The 20,980-nt window shown below is 38.3% G+C and overlaps 1 protein-coding gene across 2 annotated transcripts in view; it reads left to right on the forward strand.

Moving 5' to 3' along the window:
• Positions 1-20,980, forward strand: part of RASSF8 (Ras association domain family member 8) — an 89,456-nt gene that overhangs the window by 20,241 nt on the left and 48,235 nt on the right. The window contains exons 2-3 of one of the 2 annotated variants that reach the window (XM_037388962.1): positions 387-498; positions 20,639-20,737. The gene's annotated coding sequence lies outside the window, so the exon portion shown is untranslated. The remainder of the gene's footprint in view (positions 1-386; positions 499-20,638; positions 20,738-20,980) is intronic. The other variant, XM_037388963.1, reaches the window with a different exon arrangement.

The following is a 20,980-nucleotide window of genomic DNA, read 5'->3' on the forward strand; positions in this document are numbered from 1 at the left end:
AGTACTACTTCTAAAATAAAGTGAAAGCTTTAAGCTTTGTAAGTAAGCTACAGCAAGGTGACATTTTGAGTTCAAAAAAATGGCTAAGGTGGTTCTAAAGCAGTGCCTGAGATCTTAACTTAGAAGAGATGTCTCCTAAACATTTAAGGAAAGTATTTGCAATTAAGAACTTAGATCTAATTTTGTGTATTTTAGGATTTCTTTTATCTGACAGAAGTATCAGTTTGTTTGTTAGTATATTTTTTTTCCTTTAATGATCACAATGTCAGTAAACTAAGTATCAGGAGTGAAAAGGGAGAATAGTTTGATTTGGACGTATTCTTCTGTCATGAGCTGAAACCTTCTGGAAATCTATCTTTATGCCTGAATTCACTTTTTAATTCCAGATTTCAGTGTGCTTGCTGGTTCCGGTGCAATTTAGCAGCCTTGTTTAAGGAGAGGTTGTCTTGGGAACATGCAGTATCGCTGCTGTGATGGCCTTGTTCATCATCTCTTGAGGTAGGAGGTCCCAAGTTCATTCTAAAATATGGGGGATTCTTTTCCCTGCTGTGATGGCTGGGATTCAGTTGTTGGAATTTGCCAATATAAAACCAGGAGCTGGTAGCAAAAAGACATGAGCTTTTCTTAGAACAGAGATAGAGGGCTGGGGGAGAAAGAGCCAGAAATAACCATAATGGAATAATTCTGTTTCTACTTGTAAAGACTAGGTGTAGCCAAGAAAACCTGTTTGTATTAAAAGTTTGCCTTATATTTGAAAGGTGTTGCCAAAATGATTATTTGGCAATGACTTCTGTTCTCTGTTCCAGCAGTCAGTAAGTCTAAAAGCTAAAGACAATTTTTTAAGAAGGTACATGTACAAGGTAACCTTTAGTTGGGGAAACACTCCCAAACTACCTGCAGCTAAATGCAGAAGCAGTAAGTAACCCAGTGGAGCATCTAATCTTCTTCAAAATCTTACTTGAAGAGGTGCTTTAACATAATAATCCTTTCCTCCTGCTGGTGTTTCTTGTCTTGCACATGAATTTAAATGAATAAATATGAAAACCTCAAGTAAACTTAAGCACACTTTCTCTTTGTATGTAACAGGTGTTATTTAAAGGGCCAAACCAGGATATCTGTGTAGCTAGTTGGGCAATTATTCAGCTGCTGCTTATCCAAGTGAAGAGGTTATTCAGCTGCTTGTTTTATCCCGGTTGCTCAGTTCTCCCATGATTATTTGACTTCCCTCCACTTCCGTAGGTAACATTTTTGAAAAAATATTTTTTAAAAAAATGAGTAACAATGGGAAAGGTGAGTATTATAGCATAAAAGCCTTGTCATGCAAGTGTATCGTAGCTGACTGATTCAAAATCTTGTGAAGTTTTGTTCCTCTCAACAATTGAGAGTAATCTTATGTTGTTTTTGCAGAAAATGGTTTCTGTCCATTGTCCATTGTTCAACGGTCATGCAATTTGAGCATTACAGGCAATGTTTACCAGGGATTTTGCTGTTTATGCTTTGTTCAGTGTATGTAGAAAGCTAAGATGCAGATAAACAACTTTAGAAGCAGAAAAGCGCTGAAACCTCTTTCCTCTTTCCCACTTCCATGTAATATGTTTAGATAATAGACATAAACACAATCATATATAAATGTAATAAGATAATCTTGTTTCTGGTGCTTTTAGACAGTTGTTGATACCAGTAAGTTGCCATCTCCTCCACCTGAAATGTAAGAACTGAGATTCTCATTCACGTCATTCTGTCATTCTTGGACATAATTTGCTTACTAATAGTCATACTACTTACATTATGCTACTTATTTTTAGAAGGCTCAAGGAGTTATGTTGTAATTGAATTACTGTGAAGAGGGATCTGATCCATTATCTAGCACGTACGCAGTCCTGGTCAAAGGGCTTTTAATGACATTAAATAACAACCTCATTAGTACTAGGGATATACATGTTTTCCCCAGAATTGTAGTTTAAGAATTTCAAGCACAAAAAAAGCTAGCAGTGTCTGATAGTCTTATAACACAGCTGAATGCAACAGAAAGCACTTGAGCTGCTCTGGGTTGTAAGCATTTGGCTATTCTATCCCTAAAGTAGGCAGGGGCTTGTACTTGACAGTAACTGATTTTACTTTGTAGGACTTCATGTACTATGCTGTCAGTGAAAGCAGACAAAATTAAAAGCTCTTTTGTGCCTCTTGTGTATCTTTGAACACATGCTAATGTTAGTAGTGGCCGACCTGCAGTTTATATTTGCTTCTAACTTTCATCTTGAAGAGATGAAAAGCTCCTTTTGCTGCAGACAATAACACCAATTCATTCAACCTTGGATTAAAAAAACTGGTTTTGCCTTGGTGACTTAGCTCTAAATCTTACATTTCTAATACTTATAGACCATAAACCATGCTATGAAAAGAATTTTTGGTTGGCTTTTCAACTAATATACATAAGAAGCAAATTCTGAAGTCCTTGGAATAGTAATTGTGATTGGTTTATGAGCATACTTAAACCAATGGATTTCCTATGCATCCCTTTATGACAATGTAAATGTCTCTGTGTGTAGTTCCAGGTTTATTTTAGGCAGTGTGTATTTAATGCGGTTGGATAATAGAATCAACCTTTGTGCCCCAAATGATACTTCCTTTTGGTGTCTTAATAGCTATTCTGCGGTATTGTGTCCTGCTCTTATTTTTAATGTGAAACATTTTTAGAGTTTAATGTTGATGTCAAGGCACTGCTTAGTCTGTTCTTCTCCTTCATAGAACACATGGATCTGGGAATTCACCTTCTGTAACTGTGTTGTAACTTGCCTTATGGGGTACTTTGTATTTGACCTCACATGATGCAGCAGGCCAAAGGCCAGCGATGTTGGTTCTGTACTTTCAAGGGATGACTGGTTTGGTGTGTAAGCACTGAACTGGATTGCGTGTGGATTACTTCTTTCTGCTGCAAATGAAAATAAAACATTTCATCTTCCCCCTTCCTCCAGCAGCACCAACTAAAATAGGGTGAATGGTGATGAACGGAGCCTAATTTGTGGCTTATCCAATGAGCCATTTGGCTCTAGCGTACCGATATAGGCCCACCTTTCGTGTTTTAGAGATGGCCAGCGTTTTGTTGAAAAGAATGACATGCTGTACTTGTACGTGCTGCCCAGCATTTTGCCACATGGTTTCGGTTTAATGACTTGTTCTTCATTTTGTTTTGCCTGCAGCTCATTTAACGTTTCCCAGAAGGTATTCCAGCATGGAGTAGCTATGGGGAGGAATATCTGTGCTTGTCAAAGACACCTCACTTATACAGCCTTGAAGATTCACATTGCTGCCTGTGAAAGTCAGCTCTGCAAGTTAAGAATGAGCTGGTTTGCAGTTGCAGTAATCATGGAGATCTGTGTCCAGATGCTTACAAAGCCTGAGGCATATTTGGTGACAAACACTTCAGTTACCTTCTCCAGCTTGGTCCATGTTGACCTCTGCAGTAAGAGAATAGCAGCACTTTCCTCTATCTTCCAATTGCTGTGACCTTCTCCAGAACATTGCAAGGTTCTTGGGTTGGTTTTAGCTGAGTTTTTGAAGTGTGTATTATTGCTGTGTTTTTAAATGAGAATAGGTGGTGGTCTGTGCATCTGAGGAGTTTTCTGCACTCTGCATTCAGTCTAATTTTTGTGTTTCTTTTTGGATAAAACATGTACAAGAGATTTCTTTTCTGGATACATTGCTTTATTTTGGTAAATGAACTTAATATACTAAATGATGGAATGAAAGCAAATATTTGCAAAAGGAAATGATGACTTCGGTGTGTTTTACCCTTCAGGTTTCCCTGTGAGGCTGCCATCTACGCCTCAGACTTCATCTACAGCAAACCTGCTGCTATGATCAAGGGCTTTTCTAGGACATAAGATGCCACAATATTAAATATTGTGGATATCTTGTGAATAGATATCACATAGCTGAAATACAGATATAATTTATAATATCGAATGGATGATGTACTCTTAATAATCAAGTGACAGTAGTCTTGCTTTTATTGGGTTAGTCAAGTAATGTAAGCCAATTTCTATTAACGTTGGCTAGGAAACAAGCTTGAAACAGAGTAACTTTTCAGTTGGATTGCTACCAGCTTGCTATGCTGGTAGCACTACTGCAAAAATAAAATAATTGTTGGTCTATTAATGACACACTACCAAGAAAATGGTGATTCTGATGTTAATAATTTTTTGAAATGCATTAAAAATTCAGTAACTGGTAATATGTTGTTACCTATTAACACTTCAGTTTTGGTAGCTTGGGAGGCTTCATTCTAAAAACTGGTATTTTTTTTCAGTTTTGTTTCCAAGAATCAAACATTAAGAATATGGTTTTTCAATTGTATGGTTTTGTTTGGTTTGGGGACTTTTTTGTGTGAACGTGATAACTTAATGTCTTACGTGTAATGGTTTTTTTTTATTATTATTATTATAAAGAGTTCTTTTGGAGGTGACTGAACCAATGTTTTTCTCCTATCTTACTTCCATCTTAAAAATTATTTGTGTAACAAAGAAATAATTGCATGATGGTGCCTGGTCACTTCTTCTGAAATCTAGTAATTACATTCATAGGGGTTACGATGTCCTATGCAAAGTGTGTGCTTTCCTACATCAAATTAATCTCAAGGACAGGAAGGACAAAAATACCTGAAATAGCGTAGAGAGATAAGACTTACATTTTCAAATGAAAAAGACAATGTCCTTTCTAAAACATATCTGAGAAATTGAAGTGAATAGTAAGGGTGTCTGTGCATATTAATGATGGAGTTTGTTTTTTCCTCTACTACACATCAAATATAGATAATTCTTGTTGCTCCTGATTGTCATCACTGTTGGACATAGCCTTAAGAATGTAGCAACCTCCTCTTCTGAAAGTTTTCCTGTTGAAACAGAAAAGTAATGTTTTACCCTGCTCTCGGCTGTGTGGCTGCAGACAGCCCCTTTTGCCTTCTAGTAAAGAAGGCACAGTGAGTATGAGCATGCATCCAGTGCGTGGAGGGGGTGGGACTCCAGATGTGCTTTGCTGAAGACCTAGATGTCAAAAGAATCTCTTCTTTCCATCAATTGAAAAGCTTTTCCAGGTCGTATGATGCTTTGCTGTCTAGATGAACTCCTCTGCTGTAGCTGGGAGTGTGCCCTTTCCACACTGTTACTGGTGGTGCCTGATGCCACTGGGCTCTCACATCTGCCTGGTGAATGCTTGAAGAAAAGCTAGCTGGTTTCTGCCTTTTGCAGATCTCCCCACCCCTCTGTGCTGGTGATACATCTTAATTTCTGAAAGTAGCATGCTTTCCCTGTGCTACATCAAATCTTTTTAAGTTTGGGGTTTTTCTGTGTGTGGTGGTGTAAAAGCTGTGGGTCAGCTGTTGTATTTTTCTATCAATTCTCGCAGTCTATTACTTGTTGTAAGGGAAGACTTGCTCCTGAAAATGCTGATAAGAGGCTGTGCTAAGCAGTGAATGCAGTCACATTTGAGTTGTGTAGCGCAGGTTTGAAAGCTCAGTGGTATTACATTGCTTTGTTGGTTTTTTTCCCCCCTTCATTTCATTTCTGAATGCCTCCTGTGAAAGCTTTTAAAATCTTACTGAATGCTTTGCTGACTGTTTTCTAGTAGTTTTGTGAGAATTATTAATTTTCCTGTGACAATCATATCATACATACAGAATTTTTTGAAAACTACTAACCTGTCCTCTGTACCTCTTCTTGCAGTCATGCCTGCCTTGTAGATCTGGACTAACACAAAGAACAATTAGCTACAGTGCTCCTGAAAGAAATTTGGCAAAGGAAACTTGTACTGACTTAAACTGTTAGATTTTGGGAGCAAAATAAGTCTTTTATGTCAAGTGATACATCTTGGTTGCAAATTAGAAGTGATTCTGTTGTTACCTGTGCTTTCTTTAGCACAGAGCATCCACTTGGCAAGTCAAGATTATTAAATAGTGTTGCTGCCCTTGTAGCTGGTTTGTAGACCTTTACTCCAAAAATGAAGTAATTAACAGTAGTTTCAGTTAAACTCTGGTATTGGAAATACAGCGAAGTCTCAACACAGGTTGTTGGTGCTATGGCAGAAAACCACTTTTCATTCCACAATGCAGAATTAGTTAGCTGTAGTCGATCAGGTAGAAAAAAGATCAGTCATTATTTTTGTGCTTCTGTCTGCAAAGAGAATGCTTAATCACTGCGGCTGAATTTAATATCATGTGCAACTGGTGTATTGTATTATAATAAGTTATAGGTTGATACTTTCCTTTTTTGTGGAGCTGAATAAAATTTTTATTGCTGTAGATGTATTTCTTCTTTCCAACTGAAGCTGAACTCTGACATCTTCCAGTAATTATAAACACCAATAGGTAGTGAAGACGTTTGAATGTTGGTTTTAATTCAAGCAATTAAAATGTTGTTATTGTATTGAAAAGTAGCCCATTTTCTAGCTATGAAGTGGTGTTTTCACTTAATATTTGATTAATCTTAGAAACTGTGTATAATGTACTTTAAAGTTTCTAATAGTTTTAAACCGTAACATGCTAATACTAAGTCAAAGAGTTGGTGCATTCTTAACATAATGCTTGATCTGAAATATTAATAACTGACTTGTAACTATGTCTCTTCACAAAGCATTTATTTAAAGAGGAAGCAGAATAGATTTTTCACTTGATAGGGCAACAAGAAAGCACACAGAAGAAAAACAAATGCAGACCCTCTGGGGACATCACTACTCTTTTCTTCCCAATGGAAGTTTAGGTGCCTATATGGCATTTCCATAAGGACCTACTAGGTGAGATATTGCCCTCTTAAGTGCGTTATTGAGGCTTTTTACAGGCACTATGACTCCCTGCTTGATTGGGAAATGGATGTTATCAATAGAGTAATTACTGTTTTGTGCTAGTCTCTTTAGAGGTAGAAGTGTCTTATGTGAGAATTAGGGGAGGGGAAAAGGAACCATACAAATTCATACTCAGTAGGTGTCTTGAGTAAACATAAAAATATTTGTGTGTGAACTTTTCTGTTCAGCTGACAGCTACAGAAGATCTAGAAATTGGGGAGCGTTTGAAGGTACAGTGAAATACTCTGATCAAGTAATCTGTGTAAATGATGAAAAGAGCAGTGTGGAGGTGGAATAAAAGCAGCTTCTCTAGTGTGTAGTACACTAGTGATGTAGGACAACTACGGATTTCTTTGGAAATGCAGTTGGTACTGTTTGCTGTTCCTTGTTGTTCTTGCAGCATTATAAAATACTTAAATCTTGGAAGAAATGAATCTGAACTGTAGGTAAAGGCTGCCAGTAGTGGTGGTGGGAATGGTATTATAAGAATTGGGGCTAGAGCTGGTGAAGCATCCTTTAAGCAGAGGTTATTCTTTTGGAATACAACTGTGAAGTAGATGTCTTACTACGTTATCTCTGTAGCGTTTCAAAAGAGACTTGAGAGACTAAGGGCTCTGACACACTGAGTTTTTTTATTTATGATAGTTTAACAAGCTACTATCTGTCTGCCGAGCTGTGGTAACTTTGTGCAGGTTCTTAATCCATTGTCATTCAAGTTAAAATGCTTTAGTATAAACTTCTTTGCTTAACTTTTAGTCTATTTTACTTTACACATAGAGGATCAAATCTAGCAGCTTCTAGCTCATTACTACACTACATTTTTTTTTAAGCTTGGCATTTGTCTCTGCATAGCAAGTTGAAGTCATTTGGAAACTTCACATGTCTTTAGGTTAAATCTTTGAATGTAACCCTTTCTGATTTGCTGCCTTCTCCAAAGAAATCTTGTCCAACGTTCATATGATTCATACCACTATTCCACCATGAAACTGCTTTGTGGTTAAGCTGTTAAACTTGCCACAGTGTCTACATACAGCGGGGAGCCTTACTCTGGCCACTGGGTGAGATGGGATGCTAGGTTAGCTGAATATGTGATTGGACCTGCAGCTGGCTGTTCTTGGGGTGTTACTGGAAAAAATAAGTAGTAACTGTTTAAGGTAGATCTTCTCCCTTAACTTTCTCTTTTGAAACCCTTAGACCAGGGATAGTTGAAACACTGGCTTCAGCCCAGTGCTGGCTGAAATGTCAGTGCTGTGCTCAATAGTGTACTACCTTCAGCAGGAATTATATTTGCGATATCAGTTAAATTCTTCTCGCTGTCAAGTTCTCATTGCCTTCAGTTGGAGCAAGACCAGCATTTTGTATGGTGTAATGACCGTGCACATGCAGTATCTAAGAGTCCTTTCTAAAAGAGAAGAGAAAAATAGTGCAATGAGATGGGAATGAGTGTTTTGAGTAACAGATGGGAGTTGAACGGGGAAACAATGAATCAGACCATTCATGCTGCTGATATAGGCCAAAAATGATTGAAGCTACTGATCTGTTTAAGTAGTAAACCCAGATAGATACATTGGTTGGGAAGTGCTTTCATTTTCTCTTCATTGTTGGAGTCTGAGTTAAGTCCATTTGCAGTGAGGTTTATCTAGGGAAGGAATAGGCTGATTAGTTTGTAAGGCAGTATGCGAGTATCTTGTCTCACCTCCAAAGACTTTTCAGTAGAGGTCAGCCCAGGCATTAAACACTGAGCTGCTTATAGCTATAGCTGTATGTGCAGTGGTGGGAAAGGTGTGGGAAGTTGCATATTTACTAGTGGTTTATTTCCAAAGTGTTGCAGTATTAAATGCTGGCATAAGTCTTGCTTATTTGCTATGTATATATATAGAGTATATAATATGCGTATTATATACTGTGCAGTATTTGAGCTGGCAGTCATGGCAAAGCAATCCTGTCATGGGATAGCTCAAGTCTGGGGTTGCCTTTTTAAGTAATTCATTTTTTTTCCACTTGGTATCTTAAGATGCTTTCATTAAGTTGCATGAAGAGGAAAAATCCTCAAATAATTTGCAAAGAAGTAGCCCTGTACTGCTCCTTTTGTGAAGAAGAGTATGGTCACTACAGAACTCTGCTACTTATAGTTTGGTTGTTTCTATCACAACTGTCTGGTGTACCCATAGCACTACTGTTTGGCTGTAGTAGCAAGGTAGTATTTTTAAATGAGTTGGGATTATACTTTTTCTAGGAACAAGCTCTGCATCTCATGCTCTAAAAGCCTTTTAGGTCAAAACATCCTATTCAGACTCGTTTGTCTTTATTTGCCATTTCAAAATCTTTTTTGTTGTTTATGAATGTTGATTTGAAAATATCCACTTTGCCATTGACTATTCTGGAAGTTTTGTATGTAGGTGGATTCCATTTGCCCTCAAGAGAGAAGCTGTCCTAAGGCCCTAATTAATTGTTTCTTGGTTTCCATTGTAATCCTGGAAATAGCAGGTGAGGGCTCATCAGAATTAGTGTAATTTGCATGGGATCTGAATCAGTGTTAACTAAAACCACCTCCAAACCTTGGGATACTAATTTCATTTTTCTTCTGATCTATTCCTGTCAGCTGTATGCTGGCTGAGGAGGAATGAGATTTGTAATACACTATCAAAAATGTTGACAATTTTGCAAACAGCTGAGGTTGGGGAGGAGGGGAGAAGAATTTGTTGAACTGTCTAGATGTAACTGAAAAAAGAGTTTCTATAAAACCACGTAAAAAGGTGGCAAAGTAGTGACTCATCAAAACAAGGAGACTTATTTTCATAGATTAGCAAATCTGGACGGCATATTTTTTGGCCACATAGCTTCAGGTTTCCCTTGACTGAGCAGTACTCTGAAGTCAGTGAGGATCTTTGGATCCCAACACAAACTTGGGAGTGGGTGTTTGGAACTGCTTCTTTCATCTCCCTGTAAAGGTCTTCACACTAACCCTGGGAAGTGGCCAACACCTACTGAAGCATTCCATGAAGTGTGTTGTTGTGGTGAAGGAGTAAAACTTTGTGTGCTGGTTTTTACATGTTGGCACATTAATGTTGCAGTACATCTTTACAACATGCTTACCTTAGAATTTGCAGCTTCTAGGCTTCAAACTACAGAACTTTGCTTACCAGCCGTAGTGTGTATGCACCTTCCAGGTGTTACAGTGCATGGGACCTTTTCAAAGGGAATTTGCAGGGGGTTTGCTGGCTGGTGCTCTAAATAGACTTGTTGCCAAAGAAGTCTGAAAACAACAGACATGATAGACTTTATTATTGCTTTTCTCTCTATCTTGATTTTTTTTGTTTGTTTGTTCTGCTAATGGTAGCAGGATCTGAATCCTGCTTTAACTTTGAAGAAAAGCTTTCAATTTCTCTGGAACTATGTTGAGCACTTAATTTTAAGTTACGAGTCGTCTGGTCCCCTAGCAAAAAAAAAAAAGTAAAAATAAGTAAATAGTTGTTCAACTGTAAGGGAAGGTCTTTGAATATAAGTAGTAACTTCTGCCTTGGCCTGACTCTGGAGCTGATGTGAGGATTCCATTACTGAGTTTGAAAAATCTAAAAGAAAAATAATTTCCTGACCTGAAGTTCTCATGAAGAGAAAAGGCTTTGGGGACATGAAGGTTGTCTTTATTTCTTCCACTGTTCCAATGCTTGGAGAGTCTGATTAGCTTTTATTACATTCATTTTCATTTTGCTATACAACATACTTTTTAACCAACCCATTATCTTCTTTATTGTAATATACCTCTTTGTGGTTACTTTCCTTTTTGTTTGATCTATTAATCTTGAGCAATCGTCTGCAAAAATAGCTTTCTCCCTGTCTCCCATACCGTATCTTGCATTTACTCAATAGTGTATATCTGCTGACTTTTTCCCTTTTTCAGATAATTCAAGTAGCAAATGGCAGATCCCATGTTTATAAAACCCCTTGTTTTTAGCATTTGCATTATAGCCAAAATTAATTATTTGCATTGAACAACCACAGTGGTTTGAGATGTGAAGAGATTGATTTAAAAGTGACAGCACTAGCCCACACTATAAGCTGAACTGTAGAATCTCTTACGTGAGAGCAGCAGCAGTGAGCTAATATCTGCCAGGTTCAGTTTTGTTCATAGTGATGTTATAAAAGACATAGTAACTTGTGGTCAGTCTTAAACTTCTGCTTAAATTAATGCTATCTACATATATTTAGAGTTTGTTTAGCTTCATAGATACATCCTCAGGGTTGGGTTCTTCCTCCTCAACTGTAGGCAGAATATCTTGAGTTTTGTCTCTTTCTTTGCCTCTCAGATGAGCAGCCTGACATTTTTCTCTGGTCAGTCACAAAATAAATCAGATTTTTTTTTTTGTACTTCTGAGTTAGGGTTTTTAAAATTAGCCCTGTGTTTTTTTGGTTGTGGGTTTTTTTTTCCTCTGAGTTAACATGTAACTGTCAGGTGATTTAAAGACATAGTCATCCTGTTGTTGTGAACTCGGAATTAAATCTCAGTTTTCATTAATTGTAAACCTAACGTAGCCTTGGACTGTAAAGTGTTGCTTGTTTCTTGATGACTAGTGGCCTTTTAAATGCTAACTTCATTTGCCAATGATACAAATTAAGTTTTGTAGTAGATAAAGCAAACCCTTGCTATTTACCTTTATACTATCAAATAAATTAATTTTGAAGACTTTAATGGCATAAATTGCCTCTTGGGTATTTGCTGGTAGCTGGTGCCTAGTTGGCCTTGGCTCTTCCAGGTTGTAATCAACTACTGGTAAGTGTCTAACTAGACATCACCATGACCTCTGAAACTGTTGTGGGGGTCTTGATTGCTTTCTACAATGTTTCTCTTAAGCTAATGTCTTTACTGAGACAAATCATATGGCTTCACTTCGGCTGTTTGAGATGGAGGGAAATGGCTTGTGATAGAGAAACATTTTTCTCCATCTCTTACAGATGTTTTACGCTTGCACCTATGCAAGTTCCAAGCATACTTAAAATTCACTGCACTGGGAGGATTGCTTCCAGACGGTTGATCAAACTCCTTTTGAAGGAGTGCAGCAAACACAGCAAAAATCTTGTCTTCCATTGACTCATTGCTAATTGCAAGGAAAGAAAAAGGTAGTTTGGCTTCTATTGACTACATAATGAAGTAAGAAATTAAAGCTGCAAACAAAAGTAAATCTATGATTATATAATAGCAGTTACTGTGATAAAACATTTATTCCTTTGATTAGTAACAGTTAAGACATGGTGTATTATAATCCCACTGATAAAATTTCCTTACTTGCTCAGGGAGGGGGGAGCATGACGACACAGGACACGCAGATGTTGGTTGAAGGTCTGATGAAGGATACTCTTTCAACAAGGACAAACGCTCATGGAAGAAGCTAGAAATTTGCAAGCTTTTGATTTTTTTCCAACTTTGCTTTCTGCAGGTGCCATCTGTGATTTTTTTTCAAAAACCATGAGATGCATAACAGCTGTATACTTCAGTATTTCACCCGTTACTATCCAGTGCGTGCTTTCAGTTGGAGATAGTTAAAGTTCATTTTATAGGAGCTATTTGCAGACACAAATTACCTGAGACTGCTACTTGACAAACTTGCTGAATTATTCTTATACTGAAATGGAGTTACTTTGTGTGTTCCAATATATGCAACAAAATGACATGTTGTTGTCTTTCCTGTGCATCAGCACAAAAAAAACCCCTAAGCTAGTGAAGCTTTTTCAAAAGAAGTTTTGAAATAAAGATCTCTTAACATATTGATGATAACAAAGTCTCTTTGGCCCTTGAGCACTTGTGTCTTTGCAGACAAGGCAAAGTTAAACCAAGAGGTGGGCTTTCTGGCATCTGTCACAACTGGAAATTTTTGTCTTGGTGTAGTCCTTTCTTTGTAGACGAACATGGGCACGCACAGGGAGGAGTTCGGGGCGCCCTGTTCTCTTAGCAGTGGTGAGCCATATGAAAGAGCTTGCATGGTCGTTTCGTTGGTGCGCGTCTATTGCTGAACTGTCTGTGAGCTTTGGCTCTTCTAAGTCTGGATTTGGTTCCTGGCTCAGGTCACCATAAATTGAAGGGTGCCATGTGGGACAGGAAGAAGCGGAGCTGGTAGGGGGAATGGTACAATTTTTGGCTGCAGAGCTGATTTGTTTTCCTGTCACTGGAACTATGCACATTTGAAATAAGGAAAAGATACATTTGTGGAAATAAATGCAAAGGCTGTAGTGCAATGTGTGCCAAGATGGCAATTGCAAAAGAAAGCACTGCAGGCCTTTAGAAAGGGGCAGATTTTCTCCCTCACCAGTTTTTGCCACGATTGAGCACTGTCTTTACTGAATTGCTTCACTTTGTCTTGTGCAACTATAAGGCTGGAATCAGGGGGTTATTACAAGTGGCATATAACCCTTTTTGCCAATTAAGAGTAACTGAAATTAATCTTCAAACCCTCTGACAAATCACTGTTTTGTATGAGACCTTTCTTGTATCAAAAGGGTTAGTTGGAAATGTGGAGTGGTGTCTAATTCTAATGTTCTTAAAAGACAAAACTGACTTGAAACTGGATTTTTTGTTGGTTTGGTTAATGCTAAACTGAACCAATTTGAATTTACATATAATCTGCAGTGACTGTTAATTCTGATATCTTAATTTTCTGTTCATGATGTGGATTCTGCAAACTAACTTACCTTGGTGCTGTTAGAAAAACAGGCTGAACCATCATACAAAATGATGCTATGTAAACAACCTATGGAAGCAGGAAAGAAAATCATGAAAGATTGCTGTTATCTTTGCAAGCAAAGGCCATTTTTTTTTTAAAAAAAATAGAACAGGCTTTCCAGAATTGACTATAAATTGCTACGATGTGGAAATAAAAATTGTCTGGCAGTAACTAAAAAGTGAAGAATTGTCCTCAAGAATTGTAATATGGACTGAGGGGACTGTTGGACCATGCTTGTATTGCAGCTGCAGGCGGCATGCTAAACTGGTGTTTGCTACTAGTTGAGCTGTTAGGCTGACTGAGACACAGCTCAGTGGCAAAGGAAGGGAAGTCTGGTTTTATTCTTAGTTCTACCTGCAATGCGTGTCCTTAACTAGAGTAATGCAAATAGAAGTTTTTTTTCTTTTTTTCAGTTACTCTCAGCCAGGCTTATCCTTAATGGAAATTAAAGCAAATACTACATTGTTGTGCTACCACTTAATGTATGCTACTACTTCTATGTCACCTAAATACCTGGATGACTTGCCCAACTATACTTTTTCAGAGATGTGTATTAAAACATGTATTATACATGTTTTAACTTGAATTGCTTTTTTTTTTTTAAATGTCTTCCTGTGGTTCTAATGGCTAGGATTAATAACAGGAGCAAACTCAATGCACTTTCTGGTAACCTATAGTCTGAACAGGTCAGTGGATATGTGAATACACAGACCTATTCCTGATTTCTGCTGAACTCCACTTGACTGTAGTATTTTAATGTCTTTCTCTTCAAATATGCTTTCTCATAAGTGTGTTTCTGAGAAACGGTGCAAAATATTTACTCATATATAGGCATGGCAAGAGTTTGATGCTGTGTCTGAAGAATTAATAGTCGAGGGGGAAATTGTATGGTTTGTTTCAAATGGTGAGGCAGGCACGTAAAGTGGTGGAGCTTCTTGTTGTATTTTAATTTAAATCCACAGAGCAGAATTCAGTTGATAGTGAGCAAAAAAGGCAATCAGCAAAACATTAAATTTCAACAACAAAGCAAATTCTTGCTATGGCTTTGTCTTTTCTGCTGTTATGTTGGATAATTACCTTGAAGTGAGCCTGAATGCATCTGCCTACAGCAGTATAGCCAAGGTGGTGTTTTCTAAGGGTGGTCTCTGGTCAGTAGGTCTGCAGGAACCTTCACATTTGTAGGACTGCTGAAGGAAGCAGACAAAATCGTGCCTCCTGTCAGTAAGTGTAACGTTGCAATGCCTACTGTCTTAAGAAAACACAATGACAAGGAGAAGATAAAACTAATGGTTTCTGTGCTGTTACACTACTATTACCTTAGTATTTTTCCAAACAGAGTTGCACAGAATGTGTAAGGAGGTGAGGGAGTAGTATGGTACTTGCACAGCCTGTGGATGAGTCTTGATGGCTCTCCGTTGCATCAGCATGCCCATTTGGTCTTGGGGTAATTGTTACTTTGGGCTTTAATGACAGGTATTGCCAAGTAAAATGTTAGTAGTTTGGAGGAAGAGAAAACAATATGCTGTACCTGTTAAGTATTTTTCTTTACATTATGATTACCTCTTAGCTTATGTGTTGGGGCTGTCTTGGATATGTTATTTAAACAAAAAGAAAGAAAATAAAGTGCTTTTCTTTCCCTTTTCTCAGTGACTGGGACTCTAAAGTAGTGAATTCAAGCCTGTTCCTGGAAAGCGAAGTGTGGAAAGCAAATGCTGTTCACATACTTGCAAGGAGAGAACTGGGAGGCAGAACTCTTAAAAGTTCATGGTCAAGACATTTTTTTTTTATTAAGCTGCTTTATAATTTTGATTTCACTCTTTGATTTATGGACCAACATGATTTTTGTAGCACTTGCTTTTCAACACTTCAGTAGAGCTTAAAGAACTAGGATACCATGCTTGGGGAGTGAAGAGGGAGTAATTTAGGGTTGGATTTGAAGAGGTTATTATCCAAGTTTTTCTCTTCCTGGGAAGAGCTAAATAGTAGTAGCAAAGAAGCAACAACTTTTCTGACTAATGTAGAAAGTGACGTTAATGCTGTTGTTGCTGCTAACAAACACAGGATATGATTTAAAAAGCAAACACACAGAAGCATGGGAGTACAGACTGCGGCTGCTCGCTCAGATGTGACCGCAGGCTAGTGGTAGCATAGGCAGGACTGGAGATGAGCGGTCCGGACAGACATGGGACTGAACGATGCAGTGGAATCAGGGTTGGATAATTTCTGTGTAAATTTTGTTTAGGGTGTTAGGTGTCTCTGAAGAAGAGGAATAAACTTTTGATCTTGCTGTGGCTGGCTACCTTCTACAGTCAAGACAGGAACAAGCGACTGAAGTCAGTGAAGGCATCAACAGGTTGATGCGCCTTATATTTTTCTAGTAATGTGTCTTGCTTCAAGTTTGTATCACTTATCCCCATAGGTAAAAGCAGCAGCCAAAATAGGCTGATAGAGAGACTATTACTTGGGGAGCAAATGCTGTTTATTGATCTGTTCAGGAAGGGCAGAATAGTGAGCTAGCAGGAGGGGGGAGAACTGTCTTCTCTCTACTGCTATACCACTACTTTTTCTGGTCAACCTTTCCTGTATTCCATTTTGACATTTGATGTGGAGACACCACCTTGCACCTGCACACCACAGGCTTTTTAATGAGACTTCAAGCAAGGATGCTGCTTGCACTCACTGATTTGTGATAGGGAAGCTTTTCCTTTTCTTGCTCAAGCCAAACACCAGTCCCAGATTTATTTTTACATAGGTTGTCATATAGCTGCTGAAGGATAACTTTTGATAAACAGTGATGAGAAGATAATTGGGACCATCTGACCCAGGTGTGGTAGGCCTCCCTAGCTCACAGCACCTGATCTTCCTCACTGCTAGGTCCAAAACAAACATATCTTTCACCACTACCTCAAGGCATTTACAAATCCATCTGTACTTTGGATATGATGGTGTATCTTTTTAGATTGTGACCTCAAGGCTAATAATTCCTACTGGTAGTAAGCTCCATGTGTTGTCTGCAGTCTTTCAGTGTTGTCATTACCTTGATAGGAACATAAGCTTCCATGATATATCATCCATTACCCAAAGAACTGACCAAAACATTGATGTTAAAACTACAGATGTGTCTCCTTAGAGATAATGATTCAATCCTTTGAGATTAGTCTTTCCTTATTTTTTTCCTTTGGGGCTAATTGCTACTTAACTTCAACAAAGACAGGGCTTTCATTTTAAAGACTTCCTGCTTGTAATCAAGGATGCTGCTTTCCTGTATTTGGGGGAAAAAAAAAAAGCTTTTGAAGGCCAACTTCATTCCTTTTTAAATACTGTTTCTCTGTAAGGTCTTTTTCAGTGTCATAAACTGCTTTGTTTCTCCTGAACTTTTTTCAACAGAGGATTACTTTGGTTCTTGTGAATTGAAACATAGTTTTAGTCATCCGGTAAGCTACAGAACAACTGTGAAGAAAATAAAACATGATTTAAGGTAGAGAGATTTGTTAACATGCCAATCCTATTTTCCTTCCACATGAATGGAAGGGTCACAGTTGCTTTAGGAATGTGTGACTGAAAGAGACCACCTGAATTTAAAAGTAACTTCTTGTTCTTCCCAATCCTCCTTCTGCACTGAGACTATCAAGTAATGGAAGTTTTGTCAAAAGTTTTGGAAAAAACATCAGTGGGAACAGATCCTGAAAACGGACATTTTGCATTTTCATGTTCTCTGAAGTGGAGACTGGATCAGACTTGTTCAGTTTGCTTTTGTTAGTAATGGCATAATATACTCGGATGATGAATTGTCCTTTGGTTCTTCCTTCTTCCATCACTGCTAGGAGACCCCTTTCTTCTTTGCTGTGTAGGGTCTGAAGTGTGATGCAAATAGTTGCTTGGGATAGACAAGGCTAACATAGGCTCCATGTGTGTCTTGAAGTGACATCTGAGAGTACAGGAATAGTCTGATGTTGTGAAAAAAGCTATTGCAAGCAAAATTAGGTGGGGGTTTTTGTGCTCTTGAATTCTTAGCCTCATACCCGCTTTGAACCTATTGATGAGTTGGAAAAAAATGAATGCTTTACCATACTTCCACTTTTTCTTTACATGCTTGTGCAACAGTGTGCATATATCCTTTATGAGCAGAATTTTGTCCTGCAGCAGTGTGAAGCTGGCATAATCCTGTGCCCACTGGCACCAAGCAGCAGAGGTGAAGCCAAGTAGTCTCTGAAGCTTGTTTGGTTTGGTGAAGCAATAAGCCTGCTTAAGCTTGGTTTTAATTCTCTTCTCTCTTCTCCCACAGGAGAGTGGGACCTTCCCACCCACAAAAAAAGGAGTTTCCCACCTACAAGAGATGGAAATTTTATTATTTTTGTGCTTCCTCCCTACCATAGAGTTCCTTGCATGTGCAGTATTTATTTCCTCATTATCCAAGAATAACATGGTCACCTGTTTGGAGATGCCAGACAGATTAATGCAGTGTGTTGTTTGGAACATCATCTTGGAATGATGTTCCACACAAGATGAACCTCATCTTGGTTCATCTTCCTAAGAAATCTGGCCTCTGGGGAAGTCCTTTATTGTGGCATCTCTTAAAAGCAGCTCTTCCTTCCAGCTGCTTGCAGCCTCCTTCTGCCATTTGCATGTGTGCATCTCCTCAGAGCCTTGTAGGAATAGAAATGACTTTTAGTGCCTCTATTGTTCTACCTACTGCTGTTAATTTTTTTAAAAAAAATAGATTTTGTTATTTTACTTATTGTCATAGTATGCTACGGAGCCTAGGTAGCTTTTTATGCTGTATCCCTACTAATAGATTCAATAAGGCTGGATACCTTTTTTGTTGGCTTGACTGACTTCTCTCTACTCCTGTAGCTTTTTGCATTTTAAGATCTCAGGATCTCCTACAAGTACACACTGCATTGGGGCTTCAGTCTACAAAGCTGCAGTGTGAGGACAAAGACTTTAGTATTTTCCTTGGGACTTCCATAAAACAAAATACGTAAAAATCTCCATTAATGTCTGGATTGATGAAGGGAAGTAAAAAAAGCCTTTTCCTTCAGCAGTGGCTTGATTAATGGATTTATTGTTTGTACAGATTTTGTCAGGAAGCCATATGGCTTGAGGAAAACAAAGAGGAAGTGGCTGATGTTAAGAATCTGATTTAATAGGGGTCCCTAAGGACAGAATGTGGCTCTTATCCTTACTCCCCCACTCAGTTTGCAGAGTGGTCTGAGAAGAGCTTTAGTGCTTTAATAGAGCCAAAGATAATGCAGCTCTGTTTGAGTGGAAGTGTAGGTCCCTACTGCTGGAACAGCATCACACTACTCCATTCTCAGGTTAAAAAACCACTGTTCTTTGCCTGTTACGTAAAGTATTCTGGAGTAGTTAACAAGGAACAGTAACAGAAATGTTTACTATTTGTATCTTGGCAGTTGATCAGTTTGCAAGAGATGAAGGCAACTTTAGCATCTTGAAGCAGAGCCCTCATAGTTTGGGGTGAGATGCTGTCTCACCCCAAAAATTCAAAATTCAAGCCTGTATGACCCTGGATTAATTGAGTCACCATCTGTATTCTACAACCAGATTTATTTTTCCTAGTCTAATGTGTGAATATGGGGATTAATAAGTAACTGGAGCTCAAACACTGGTGACTTAACCTGATGTGGTGGGTTAAATGAAAGTTCAGCATTACCTACAACTGTTTGACTCTAGTTATGACTACGTGGTGAAAAACCAGAGTATCTAAAACAATGTTCTGTAATGTAACTACAAGCAAATACATGAAGGATGTTTAATAAGCACTTCTCCCTTGTATGAAATTACAGCCTCTCAGCTGAGAGGCATGAATTTACCAAAAACTGGCTGTGGTCATTTCAGAGCTGAAGTAAAAGGCTCATGTGAACCATTTGGTAATTGTTAGTGGGTCCACAGAGTGGAAAGCCCAAAACATCACTTCACAAAAATGTATTCTGACAACTCAGGAATTTAATGAATATTGGTTTGTGAACAAAAGCTATGTGCTCAGCCAGTGGTGGTGAAAATTATTTGATATATGCCAGAGATCTCTGGAGCTCCCGAATGTCCTGTTTTGAAGGGTTTGACCATAATGAAAGTAGTAGTTACTCCTGTAGGGCTTTGGCATATAGTGTGTGTGGTCTAGTATTTTGCAACAGACAAGTCCTTTCTTCCCAGATCTTTAAGAGGTTTTTGTTGTTTTCTGGACCCTCATGACATGCATATGCTGGAGTTGGTGCTTATTGAGTTGGGGAGACACTAAAAGACTAGAGGAAGGCTTTCCTGATTTAAATCTATTCTTCTATGCTTCTGTTAAATTGTAAAGTTCCCATTTAGTGTTACACATAGTAGGTGTGTTCCTTTTAAAATATTTTTCAGAAAGTCTTTGGTGGTGAAGGTTTAAAAATAACCAATTCTCACATGTTCTTCTTGGCTATGACATAGTATTAGGCAATGTTTCTAGGTCTGTCATCACTGTAGTAAGCATCCCTTCCAAGCTGATTAATATTAGTCTTAATCAGCAGTTTGCGGTTTGTTACTCTTTGCCTAGTTTGTTTGACTTCTTATGCATGCGTTGGCCATGATTCACTACTGCAAGGGAGTCAGGGTACACAGTTTGAGAGCACTTGGAGGGTTTTTACATTTGGAACACCTCCAGACTGAGGATTATTTCCCTTAAAAAGAAAATTGAGAAAGAAGATAGTGAAATAATCTCCTATATTTACAATTTAGCAGTGGTAGGTGCTTGTGACTACCTATTATAGTGCTTAGGTTTTTTCTAACACCTTTCCAGAAAGCTGTTGAAATGTGATTTACCACACTCAGTTATTTATAGCAGGAAAATGTCACACCAGGTATAAGAGGTAGTAGATTAAATGCAATATTCCACATTTCTTTTGAACTAACTTTTAAAAAATAAAATACTACTTGTGTGTAGCAGGCTGTTAAATATCCATATCTATAGGTGCTAGGTGAACACTTTTGGTTTCTTTTTTTCTTCCGAAGCATGAAAGGGAAGAAGGGGAATAGGACTTTACCCTCAAGAAGGTAGGTTTACTAGTATATAACGATGTTTTAATTTTTTCTTCTAGCAACTGACCTTGTCTGCCGAGCTGACACCTATGCCTGGAGTAGAAGATTGCTCTAAGCCCACTGCATAAGCAGGCATCTCTGTCTGGCTTCATCTGCAGGTAAGAAATTATGACCAAGAAACTTCAAATAAGAGGGGTTTTTTTCTCCCTTCTGGAAGTATTTGCACATAAAGCACACAAAGAACCCTAAAGCTTAAGGGACTTCCTAAATATATATTCATCACTCTCCCTTTGTTCCTAGGGTTAGAAATCTGAAAAAGATCCCAGGTTCCCTGCTCTGTCCAACATCTCTGGAACACAACTGTTTTGAGAAAAGCAGGCCTGTGATGGTCCTGCCGAGTT

The sequence above is a fragment of the Falco rusticolus genome, chromosome 5, assembly GCF_015220075.1.
Source record: "Falco rusticolus isolate bFalRus1 chromosome 5, bFalRus1.pri, whole genome shotgun sequence".
NCBI classification, from domain to species: Eukaryota; Metazoa; Chordata; class Aves; order Falconiformes; family Falconidae; genus Falco; species Falco rusticolus.